We start from the raw sequence: 13,894 nt of genomic DNA, 5'->3' as shown, positions 1-13,894 counted from the left end.
AAGAAGAGAGATCAAATGGTTCAAGACTCGATTCACCTGTTTGAACCGGAGACTCATTGCTCTTTGTAATGTTAGCTTTGTTTTTCATTAGGATTTGAGGCTAATTATCCCAGTTCATCAACTTCTACTTTAGTATATGAAGTATGTTAGTTTATATGTTATAGTGTATGACATACAGATTTAAAATTCACCTTAGTGTTGGTTTTAATGTCCTAAAAAACTCAAATTTATAAATGATAAACATTTTCTATAACCAATATACTTGTTACTGGTCTCATAAATTGTATAGAAGTCTAAATCCAAATAAACTAAGATCCATTACTATTGTATGAGTATTGAACTTTATTGAGACATAAGAGTGGATCGGGTTTCGAGTAAATAGTCAAAAAATGATCTATGGTACATGAATGAAGTTGAGAATCTTATTCAGGTAACACCATTGGGTGCGGCCTACTGTGTAGTTGTTACAAGAGTTGTAAAGTGCTACATACGATGTGATCCTAATTCGTACATGTTTTTATAATTACGAGTGGGGGCATCCTATGCAAATGAGTTTGCATAAAATCCAGAACCAAGAATAAGTCACTTTTACTTTATAACGTTGTTTACTGTTTAAGACTGACTATTTCACTTAGATGGCCTGTAACTCGATCTTATATCCTGAGTTAACTATGAACTCCTGTTTATTCGGGATTGCCTTAGATTTTTATAGTTGAGGGTTGGCTCAACAACACCTGCTCAATAAGACTCCCATTTAGGGTAAGACTGGATAGATAGCTGGGGACATAGGGTGCAAGACGGAGTTCATTGCCTAACCGATTTAGGGATAGGAGAAAGGTTATTCTCTCAAGTACTAAATCTAGGTCTTGAACAAGGGGCCCACCCTCTCACTAGGCTGAGAGAGTTTGGTTAGTGATTGGATCACAAACTAATTGTTCATTAAAGAATTAGTAGGGACTTGAGGAATAAGACGTAATCTTTGAGGGTAAAACAATATTTTCCCAACCATTATTAAGAACAACCTGTGAAGGATCGACTTGTCACACCCTGCCCCAGACTAACCTCTAAGCCTGAGAAAGGGCATGACTACAGCAGTTATCAACCTTTGACTAACACTTACTGCCTAATAACTCTTGTGGAATAACTCTGATACCAATATATAACTCATATAACACATAATATCTTTAGGCAAAAATTTATTAATTTAGAACATAACATATTTAGATTCATTACAACACTAGATTCACAAGTCCTAAAACCTACAAACTCTAGTCCCTATATGAAACAACAGTAACATGTATACAATATTAACAGTAACCACCTAACAGACGGTTAAAATCTCGTTATCCTTTAGTGGCAGAGCAGATGCAGAGTATCTTTAAAGGATTTGACTTCTACCTGGGGGGGGGAAGAAAACATTTGAAAATGAGGTGAGCTTGCGCCCAGTGAGTGACTTAAGAAAGATAATTGATTCCATGCAATATCTCAATAAAGAGTTTAACTGAAAATATAAGCTTCTACAGTATTTGTACTGCAGTATAAACATTTTCCAAGCATGAAACATATAAAGTTGTTTTAATCATAAAATAGTAAAACCTTTCTCAGTTGAGGATAACCCTACTGTGGGTAAAAACAATCCAACACCAACTAATAGTCAAGAGAGAACCCTTTTGCTCAATCTCTGACTCTACCTACGTGCACGTGCATACTAAGTACGTCATAACCTTAGGTACTTTGCTTGGATATCTTCTCAAACGTCCTTCAATATCTGGTTGGTTTGGTACCTTCTCAACCGTCCTTCAGTACAAATAGATACCTTCTCAAATGTTCTTCAGTATCTAGTTGGGCGGATACTTTCTCAAATGTCCTTCGGTATCGCGTTTTAAAGTAAAACTAGTCATAAATCACTTTCTCTTTAAACCTTGTAAAGTATAACACATATAAAAACATGGCTTTAAAGGTACTAATGCATGCTGAGTATATTTAACACATATAAATCGCTTTTCAACAATTTCTCACTCATGCATGCGTTTAAAACATAACTCATGGTTTGCTTGGAATTCACTTTGTAAAACTAGCTGGCATGAGAATAATCTTCTTTAAAACATGCTTTCTATAACACGTTGTAATCAAACGTTTTAAATAAATGTTTTAAGTCAAAATGTTTTGCCACTCACCTTGATTGCTTAGGAGCTTTTCACTCTAGTAGCTCCCTTTTCTACCTCAGGCTTCCTTTTCACCCCTAGAATTCAGATTCAATTTACAGCTCAAATTACTCATAGTTTTAAATCTTATTTGAGATACTCCTTCTACAAACATATTCTAAAAATCTCAGAAAGATTACTCTAAAAATTGAGCTCAGAACTTCTCATGGTTTGGCCGGAATCACAGAATCTTCAAGACTCACCCAAGCTGATCCGACAGCCTGACCCTTCTGTCTTCTTCTCAGTTTTCAGCCCAATTCTTTTGAGATTTTCTTTCGGCAGCCCTAACCTGAAAACTAGACTTTCAGAGCTTTCAGGTGGCTTTTAAATCACTCCAAATGCATAAGTAAATGGGAGAACTTCTCATCCTAAGTTGATGCGTCCTCTTCAGACCTCACTGTCCAATGCGTCCTCTATGACTAACGCATGGATTTAGCTCCAACGCAAGTTTGCCAACTTTCCCACTCTTTTTACGGTATTTCTGAATTGTGAACTAAAAATTAAGTCTCTTGGCTCTATTTATAGGCGTCCACACCTTCTTCAGAGTTGACACCACTACTTGGCTGCATGGGCAAGTGTCTCTTCTCACCCCATCAACGCAATGTTGTGATCATCACAAGCTAAGTGTTTCCTCTATGTAGCCAACACATGAGCTTCCAATCAGATGCCACCACTCAAATTCTTAAGGCTTAAGGCTTTCCTTCCAAGAAGACACATGGTTTTGATGATGTTCTCCTGCTGATCTCATCCCTTGTATGCATCCAACTCTTGGATGTTCAACACATAATTCATACTCAACGTATAGCCTTCATCATGCATAGCAAGCCAAATCACTACCATCACAATTCAACTTAGGCCATCGCAAGATCTAACCATCACCAACGCATAGGGTGACTGCCCATCCTCGACCCATGGCTCACTAGGTAGCATTGCACGGCTTGCTTGGCATGGGCGCATGTGCTGGCCAAAACGCATAGGCGTGTTGCACAAGCTAGCCGCTCGACACATGGGCGTGCTTCTTCGACCGCATGGCGTGTGGTATATATGCTGGCCATCACTCACTCGCTCGGGTGCATGGACGTGCTTGGCCGCATGGGTTGTACGCTTGGTTGTATGGCAGGGCACCTCGACGCACGGTATGGCTGCTCGACAGGGTGCTCACCACATGGGCGTGGCCACTCGATAGGGCGCTCACGCATGGCCACTCCGACGCATTGCAAAGGTGCTGCGCCCATGCGTCGAAGAAGCACGCCCATGTGTCGAGCGGCTAGCTTGTGCAACTGATTGGAAGCTCATGTGTTGGCTACATAGGAGGAAGACACTTAGCTTGTGATGATCACAACATTGCGTTGATGGGGTGAGAAGGAGACACTTGCCCATGCAGCCAAGTAGGTGGTGTCAACTCTGAAGAAGGTGTGGACGCCTATAAATAGAGCCAAGAGACTTAATTTTTAGTTCACAATTCAGAAATACCGTAAAAAGAGTGGGAAAGTTGGCAAACCTTGCGTTGGAGCTAAATCCATGCGTTAGTCATAGAGGACGCATTGGACAGTGAGGTCTGAAGAGGACGCATCAACTTAGGATGAGAAGTTCTCCCAATTTACTTATGCATTTGGAGTGATTTAAAAGCCACCTGAAAGCTCTGAAAGTCTAGTTTTCAGGTTAGGGCTGCCGAAAGAAAATCTCAAAAGAATTGGGCTGAAAACTGAGAAGAAGACAGAAGGGTCAGGCTGTCGGATCAGCTTGGGTGAGTCTTGAAGATTCTGTGATTCCGGCCAAACCATGAGAAGTTCTGAGCTCAAATTTTAGAGTAATCTTTCTGAGATATTTTAGAATATGTTTGTAGAAGGAAGTATCTCAAAATAAGATTTAAAACTATGAGTAATTTGAGCTGTAAATTGAATCTGAATTCTAGGGGTGAAAAGGAAGCCTGAGGTAGAAAAGGGAGCTACTAGAGTGAAAAGCTCCTAAGCAATCAAGGTGAGTGGCTAAAACATTTTGACTAAAACATTTATTTAAAACGTTTGATTACAACGTGTTATAGAAAGCATGTTTTAAAGAAGATTATTCTCATGCCAGCTAGTTTTACAAAGTGAATTCCAAGCAAACCATGAGTTATGTTTTAAACGCATGCATGAGTGAGAAATTGTTGAAAAGCGATTTATATGTGTTAAATATACTCAGCATGCATTAGTACCTTTAAAGCCATGTTTTTATATGTGTTATACTTTACATGGTTTAAAGAGAAAGTGATTTATGACTAGTTTTACTTAAAACGCGATACCGAAGGACATTTGAGAAAGTATCCGCCCAACTAGATACTGAAGAACATTTGAGAAGGTATCTATTTGTACTGAAGGACGTTTGAGAAGGTACCAAACCAACCAGATATTGAAGGACGTTTGAGAAGATATCCAAGCAGAAGTACCTAAGGTATGACGTACTTAGTATGGCCACGTGCACGTAGGTAGAGTCAGAGATTGAGCAAAAGGGTTCTCTCTTGACTATTAGTTGGTGTTGGGATTGTTTTTACCCACAGTAGGGTTATCCTCAACTGAGAAAGAGTTTTACTATTTTATGATTAAAACAACTTTATATGTTTCATGCTTGGAAAATGTTTATACTGCAGTACAAATACTGTAGAAGCTTATATTTCAGTTAAACTCTTTATTGAGATATTGCATGAGAATCAATTATCTTTCTTAAGTCACTCACTGGGCGCAAGCTCACCTCATTTTCAAATGTTTTCTTCCCCCCCCCAGGTAGAAGTCAAATCCTTTAAAGATAGCTCTGCATCTGCTCTGCCACTAAAGGATAACGAGATTTGTAACCCGTCTGTTAGGTGGTTACTGTTAATATTGTATACATGTTACTGTTGTTCATATAGGGACTAGAGTTTGTAGGTTTTAGGACTTGTGAATCTAGTGTTGTAATGAATCTAAATATGTTATGCTTCTAAATTAATAAATTTTGGCCTAAAGATATTATGTTGTATATGAGTTATATATTGGTATCAGAGTTATTCCACAAGAGTTATTAGGCAGTAAGTGTTAGTCAAAGGGTTGATAACTGCTGTAGTCATGCCCTTTCTCAGGCTTAGAGGTTAGTCTGGGGCAGGGTGTGACAAGTCGATCCTTCACAGGTTGTTCTTAATAATGGTTGGGTAAAATATTTGTTTTACCCTCAAGATTACGTCTTATTCCTCAAGTCCCTACTAATTCTTTAATGAACAATTAGTTTGTGATCCAATCACTAAACCAAACTCTCTCAGCCTAGTGAGAGGGTGGAGCCCCTTGTTCAAGACCTAGATTTAGTACTTGAGAGAATAACCTTTCTCCTATCCCTAAATCGGTTAGNAACCTTTCTCCTATCCCTAAATCGGTTAGGCATGAACTCCGTCTTGCACCCTATGTCCCCAGCTATCTATCCAGTCTTACCCCTAAAATGGGAGTCTTATTGAGCAGGTGTTGTTGAGCCAACCCTCAACTATAAAAATCTAAGGGCAATCCCGAATAAACAGGAGTTCATAGTTAACTCAGGATTAAGATCGAGTTACAGGCCATCTAAGTGAAATAGTCAGTCTTAAACAGTAAACAACGTTATAAAGTAAAAGTGACTTATTTCTTGGTTCTGATTTTATGCAAACTCATTGCATAGGATGCCCCCACTCGTAATTATAAAACATGTACGAATTAGGATCACATCGTATGTAGCACTTTACAACTCTTTGTAACAACTACACAGTAGGCCGCACCCAATGGTGTTACCTGAATAAGATTCTCAACTTCATTCATGTACCATAGATCATTTTGACTATTTACTCGAACCCGATCCACTCTTATGTCTCCACATAAAGTTCAAGTACTCATACAATAGTAATGGATCTTAGTTTATTGGATTTAGACTTTCATACAATTTATGAGACCAGTAACAAGTATATTGGTTATAGAAAATGTTTATCATTTTATAAACTTTGAGTTTTTAGGACATAAAACCCAACACTAAGGTGAGTTTTAAATCTGTATGTCATACACTATAACATATAAACTAACATACATCTCATATACTAAAGTAGAAGTTGATGAACTGGGATAATTAGCCTCAAATCCTAATGAAAAACAAAGCTAACTATTACAAAGAGCAATGAGTCTTCCGGTTCAAACAGGTGAATCGAGTCTTGAACCATTTGGGTGAAGAACGCGTCTCCTTGATCGTGTAACAAATCCTTGTTATCGTTTAGCAACACTGTATGAGCATAAACGATTGTTTAGTAACGATTGTATACCTTTGACTATGCGATGAAGCATGAAGTTCACATAATGGTGCAACGCATGCCTTAAACAATCAAGTGGACGACAATGATGTGGTGAAGCATGATCGTGTAAATGATCGTTGAGCAAGCGTAAGGTATTGTATACCAGGTGATCATGTAGTCAGTGACTATGCGATGAAGCATGCTGAACTAATGATTGTTTAGTGCGCGCGCCTTGTATTAAACGACGAGCATCAAATGCTCTATGCGATCGTTTACCCCAAACATCCACACGATCGAGCAACCAACACTACATGATAGAGTAAACTCATTACCCTATTGTTTAGCATTAGCTAAGCAATCGTTTAGTAAATACTACCGATCGAGCAAAAATTTTCTACATGATCGTTTAGCCAAATCGCAACGATCGTTTAGCTTGGACTACACGATACGACGAACCTTTGGTCTTCTTCCTTGATGAGAACTGCATCTCCATGCTTCGAAACTTCATCATGAACGACTCAAAAAACTTCAAACACTTTGAATACAGACTCGATTGCTTGTTAATTATGCCAAAAAAACATAGAGGCCCTTACAAATTAACACTTTGTAAACTTTAAGAAAGCTTTAAACAGAGGCAATCATCTGTAAACATCTATCAACACATCCTCAAACACATTTAACTCTTAAACGCATTATAGAAAACTTATGTGATCGAGTAAACAGAGGCTCTATATGATCTTGTATAGGGGAAGAGGGGAGGTATGCGATCGAGTAGACGATCGAGTAAGTGGGAGATATGAACACTGTCTATCGCATAGACGATGTACTTGATTGTTTAGTAAACTGAAGCCTATCGCATAAACTTCGCTACTTGATCGTGTAGAAACGATCAACGAGTAACTATCGTATAGTAAACTCTAAGCGATCGTGTATGCTTTTAACGGCTATCGCTTAGTAAAAACTCTTTTTACTTGATATTCTATTTTTGTCATATTTTCCCGAATGAATTAACATCTAATTTTGGAAAATAATTTTCTTTTTTTATCTCACGGTTACAATAAAACTTCCAATAACGTCCCACTCAATTCAATTATTAGAGAAAAATAATTAATTATCATATAATTAATATATTATAAATGAATATGATAACAAACTTATCATATTATATTTATAACCTATAGTTTTAATACTTCATCATATGAAACATATAAACCATAGTACTTTTTTATTTATGGTACTTAATATAAATCATATTTATATTAATTCCTCCATTTATATATAATACATCACACCAATTATATCACATATTATTGAATTTACTCTTGTAAATTTGAACACTTCAAACTAAGCCAAAATCTGATTCTAAACTTGAACCTATTGAGCTACCAAGGGAACTTCATAGATCTATATCTTGAAGCTCCAACGATACGTGAATAACTGACTAAACTCTTTAGTCACGAGACCACCATCCTTTAACTGTTGATCAATCCACTAAAGACCGATAGCTGCATTCTTCGCACTACAGATATATTTCTGTGTCCATATAATCAATCAATAGTGTGATAACCCTTCACAAATCGGTCGTAAGTATAGGTAGGTCAATTTACTGTTTTGCCCCTGTAGTTATATCAAACTTCTTAAGTACCATTGATTCCTCTAATGAACAATAAATCATAGTCCTACTATGACTGAGTCCTCTCTTCCAAAGAGAGGGTGTGACCCCTATGTTCAAGACCCGAAATTAGCCCCTAAGGAAGCAATTTATTTACTTACCTATGCTTCGGGGAAGGAGTGAATTCCATCTTGTGTAATTGAGTTCCCAGCTCCCCAATCAGACGAATCCCCAAAAAGATAGGCTTGTTGAGTTGGCAGTTTAGCCACTCTCACCCATACTAATTAAAGAACCACCCTCATAGGTAGGAGTTCCCAAAACATGTAGGATTAAGTTCATGTCACCTATGGTCATTTTAGTGAAATGTAAGTCTCAATTATCAACAATGTTATATAAAGAGACTAATCATCTTGTGATCCGGTCTTATACAAACTCTTTGTATAGGACACCCTCGCTCGCATATCTCCAAATGAATAGTCAGGATCAGGCCATCTGTAGCACATTACAACACTTGTAAATATCTACAAAGCGGGCCATATCCGTAGTGTCATTACTTAAAGCATGATCCACTTGTATGTCTCACATACATGCTTAAGTTACATGAAATAACCATGGATCATAGTTTATTGGATATGAGTAAATGCAAATAAAATAACATTTATTTTATTAATAACAATGTATACAAAATGTTTATAAACTACGAGACTACCGATTATGAACTCTGATTTATTCAATAATATACAAAATTAATGATTACTCACCGATTTAGGAACATGAAGAATAGACTAAGAAATTGTATCAATTAATTTAATTCTTCCCTTGTCTGCAATAGAAGAGAAACTACCATCGACAATTATGATTTTTCTATTCCCATAAGAAACAAAATACAAATCAAATAGATGAGATAAACTTGGCATGTGATCAATAGCTCTGAAATCAACAATCCACAAAAATGAATTACTATAAGAAGAGGCATGAGGATAGTTACTTATTTGTGCCAAGAAAATACATTGGTTCATTTCAATTGTGGAACTTGATGAATATGCTTCATATTAAAAGATACTTAAGTCACAATAACCTCAAAAAAATGATAGCATGGTTAGGGGAAAGAAATAATACAGTTCTTTAATAAGAACACAAGTTTGATGAAATAAAAATCAAACTAAAAGAAACCAAAACAACTGAGTTGGATTTAACTGGGTCTTGAACCAAACTGAATGAGTCAGACCAAATAAAAAAACCAAACTAAAGGCCACGATAAGATTTCTGTGGCAAACTGCACAAATACCCACTACGACAAATGTCAAATATAGTGAAGACAACTCATATCTGCACATGTGGCTGTTTGCCTGTGGATCTAAATCTTACTAGAACGACACACATTTTGAATGGCGAGGATCTGGTGCAAAGGTGTGTTTTTGGAACAGTATAATATGGGTACCAAGAGTTGAAACACACACGAGAAACTTACACCACACGTTGACGAATCTAGAACGAAGGAAAATTCTTGGACGACAGATCTGAAACAGCGGCGAGGATACCAAGAGTCACCGGATGACATAAAATGGATGGAAACCCACACCACATGAACTTAGTTGCCGATAAGTCGCATGTCAGACGAAACCCACACCATGCGAACAAAAATACCAAGAGAGATGCATGATTGAGCCACGACTTCGAGGATGAGGTATGTGATAGCTCTCGGAACGAACTATTTTTATGTCCTCAATTTCCTTTACCTATTATCTTTTAAATGATTAAACATGTATTTTTGTAGGAACTTGAGCAAATTATACATTTTGGAGCGTATGTGCCATTTGTCGTCGATTTTGAGCTATTAAAAGTGATATCAAAAGAGTGCCACGATGCTTTGAATTTTGGCGGACACGCACCCAACGCGCTCGTAGGGCACGATGGAGAGGGTGTATCGTTAGGCGACTCTGCACGTGGGGTAGTGCTTCAGTAACAAAAGCCAGAGCATCGCTGCACTTGACAGCAGTTCTGCGACACCCGACCCATTTCTATAAATACTTCTTGCTCTTTTAGGGTTTTTTAAATGCTAGTTTGGATGGAGGCTGAGGAGAGACTAAAAGTCCTTCTTCCTTTATCTTTTTAGCATTTTAGCCTAGGATTAGCTTAGGGTTTTTGGGTTGTAATCATGGATTAGAGCTCTTCACCTCTTCCTTCTTTGTCTATGCAGAAATTAGATAAGTGTTCTTGTTCTTTGGAGTAAATCTATGTAACTACTTAAGAATTGTTTTATATAACTCTATATTGATTTATGCATCTTTGAATCTATTAAAAATATTTTATGTATGTTTCTTGGTTGGATTGACACTCTTTTCCTTGAATGTATGTTGTATGCTAAAGATCCAAGGCTCTTGTGATGTCTTTATTCTTCATCTTACTTAAATCGATAAATAGCAATTGTTGAATCTTGTATGCTAGGGTTTGTAGTCTAATCGCGAATTTTAGAATGCATGATTTGATTAGGTTAAAAGAAATTTGTTAATTAGATTGGGCTTTCCAACTGATTAACCACACAATAGAAACCTAGGTCTTAATGCAAATATAAATTGATTCTTCATGACCGCTAAGAATTCTGTTGGATGGATTGCATGTAGATTAATTAGACCTTCGTCAAGATTTAATTATGACTTAGATCACTTGAATGGTTCGGTCTTAGCTAAATGTCTGCTATTGTAGAGGCTAGTTAGGCCAGATCAAGCATGATGTTGTGTAAAAAATGATCGAATTGAGTTTAATCAAAATAGTCCAGTGATAGGAAATTGCATAGGAACTCAATTTACTCCCAAGCTTAGAACTCTGATCTTCAATTACATTTTCCCTTGCACTTTACTTTTCTTACATGCCTTATTTCTTAACCACACCAAACCCCTCCTACCCTCCTCCCATATTTACCACTATAACTATTAAATTAGATTAACGATACAAATATCGTGCCTCCCAGTGGATCGACCTGAACTTGCCACTATTTCTACGTCTTTGTAGTAGTAGGGTTAGATTCAATTTTATAAATTTCCTTTAAATTCTTAGTCTCTCAGGAGCGACACTGGAAGGTTATCAATCAAAATGACACCATTGTCAGAGTGGCCATTTACATTTCATTTTGTCAAGTTTCTCATTAGAGCATTCTTTTGCTTTTGATTTGTTTTCTTTTCTTATCTCATGTTTGCTATAGTTAGTGGAGTGCTCAATATGTATTATGCATTGCGTGCAAGGCAAGCTGCTAAAGAGAGAGAACAAGAGGCCAAGCAAATTTCTGAGCTCAGAAGTATGCTTGGTGATCTTGCCTCATTTGTTTGGCTGTTAGTTGAAAAGCAGCTCCAAAGTAGCCTTATGTCAAACAAGCTCTAGCTTAAAGAGTCACCCTAGTCATTGGGAGCTTGAGCCTTGCACCTATCTTGGATGGACCGCTCACTCCTATGACTATGGTAATTCTTATGCAAAATTAGAGTACTACTGTATCTCGCCAACCTCGAGGTGTTAAAGTTTGCTCAAGAGGCCAATCAAGGTATGTCTCTAGAGGATGCAGTTAGAGAATTGTTTAGTCACCATTTCTCTATGTAGCAAGATTTTCTTCGTATCCAACAGGAGAGGCTTCAGTTGGAAATGAAGGTTTGAGCTTAGGTACATTTTTTGAGTGACTTTCTCTCTTAAATTGCTGACTTAGTTAGGAGGTTGGAGGCATCCTAATTGCAACACAATATCTTCAAGGCTACCGAGGCATCCCACCATGAGGTAATTTACTCTGATGACGAGGGTAATTACATGAATCCTATGCCATGGTTAGTCCCAATCATCGTGGCAGAAGAAGAACCTGAGCCTACAACAAAAAAATCCCAGGTGATAGAGTTAAAGGTTGAATAAACTCGCCATGTTCTACCATCCGGTACTTCGTATATCTTTTAATTTTCTTCTTATTATTCTCAAGAGTTTGTTGTGTCTTTTATTTCTTTGGATTCTTTTCGGTCATTAGAGTATTTTAGTTCTTTCTTTTTACATTTTTTTCCTAACATTAAAAATAAGAAATTCGACCTGTCTGGTTCTCTTAAAAAGATGAGAAGCCTTATAGCCTTACTAGGCTTTATTGACTCATCCAAGAAGGGACCAGAGAAGGACGAGAACTTCGTTTTACCTTGACAAGGGATAGGTCAAGTCGAGTAACCTAGGTTAAAAAATTTGCCCTTCCTTGAGGGAGCTAGGTGACAAATTTAACTACTTTCCTTTATTTACTTTTTAGATTAGCTTCTTGTTTTTCTTTTGTAGGGATCTTCTAGGAGAAGAGAGCATTTGTTGAGAGGCGAGCCCTACTACCACACCTCGAAGACCGTGCACGAAAATGCTTACAAAGAAGGTTTTTTGCTCCTTTATCTTTATTTTTGTTGGGCTTAGATTAGAGATACATTGGGGACAATGTATCATTTTAGGTTGGAGTGAAGGAACTCTAACCAGAGAGAATTGTGAGTGGAAGCAAGATCGACCTAATTTCCATTTTTCATTGAATATAAAGTTTATAGTAAAACAAGAACAATATATGCATTTACCTAAATTATAGCATGCTTTAAATAAAGGAAAACTTAGGGTTTCAGAAAGCCTTACCTTTGAAGAATGCTTTCTTCAACAATCCTTGTAACAAAACACAAATGGATCTCCTTCTTCATGCAGTCTTCAAAAGGGACACCACCACTTGAGAACCCTATGTATTCTCTTGGGACAAAGGATTCAAGCAAGAGTTGTGGGCTTTGCTTAAATTCTTGGAAGAGATAAAAGAGATGGAGAGGAAGAGAGGGAGAAGAAGAACTTTTCTTTTCTTTTTTTCATTTTTTCCAATGAGAACTATTCTAAAAAATAATTGAGGAAGAAAATGAATCTCCAACAACATCAATCTTTCACAAACTGCATAAATTAATCGAGAGAATGGGGGGAGGGAGTTGTAACTCCTTCCCTTTAATTAATTTCAATTAAATTAATAATAATATATAGGGTTGTTTTTAGATATAGAAAAATAAACAAAGATATTTACAAAATATAGCAAAATTTTAGAACTATCAATGATAGACATTGATAGACACTGATAGACTTCTATCAGTGTCTATTAGTAGTCTATCAGTGTCTATCAGCATCTATCATTGATAGTTCTAAAATTTTACTATATCATATAAATATTTTCAACAATTTTACCATTTAAAATAATTTTCCTAATATATATATATATATATTAACTACTTTATTATATATACAATATATGTTATATCAAATATAACATATAGTCTATAGTTTTATATTGCATCAAATACAACATAAGTTAGAGATTTTATTTTCTCTCAACAATATATGGCATTTAATATAAATCACTTTTTTTTTTTTTATTAAATTTACTTATATGAATCTCATCCATATAATTGATATTTGAATCATAACCAAATATTTAATTCCGCTCAATATAAATAATATTTATATTAAATTTAATTACATTAAATTATAATGTATTAAATACATTATATTATATCACATATATAATCAATTTAATTAATTATATCATATATAATTAATTCTCTCAATTAATTTGAACACTTCAAATTAATCCAAAATTAATTCTCAATTAAATCCTTGATGAGCTATAGAAAGGACCTTATGGACCTGTAGATTGAAGCTCCAACGATGCTCAGATAATTAATAAAGCTCTTTAATTAAATTACCTAACATCCGTTAACTGCCGGTCACTCCACTAAAGACCAACAACTGCACTCTTCGCACTACGGATAATTTTTTGTGTCCATTAGGTATAACCAATCAATA

At 36.4% G+C, this 13,894-nt stretch overlaps 1 long non-coding RNA gene across 1 annotated transcript; it reads left to right on the top strand.

Moving 5' to 3' along the window:
• Positions 1-9,257: 9,257 nt before the first annotated feature.
• On the top strand, positions 9,258-10,387 carry LOC120089336. Its single transcript, XR_005485148.1, has 2 exons — positions 9,258-9,758; positions 9,849-10,387. It is a non-coding gene; the product is annotated as an uncharacterized LOC120089336 (long non-coding RNA).
• The last annotated feature ends 3,507 nt before the right edge of the window (positions 10,388-13,894 follow it).

This window comes from Benincasa hispida, chromosome 10 (assembly GCF_009727055.1).
Source record: "Benincasa hispida cultivar B227 chromosome 10, ASM972705v1, whole genome shotgun sequence".
Lineage (NCBI taxonomy): Eukaryota > Viridiplantae > Streptophyta > Magnoliopsida > Cucurbitales > Cucurbitaceae > Benincasa > Benincasa hispida.
The sequence above is the reverse complement of the archived record's forward strand: the minus strand, read 5'-3'. Positions and strand labels throughout refer to the sequence as shown.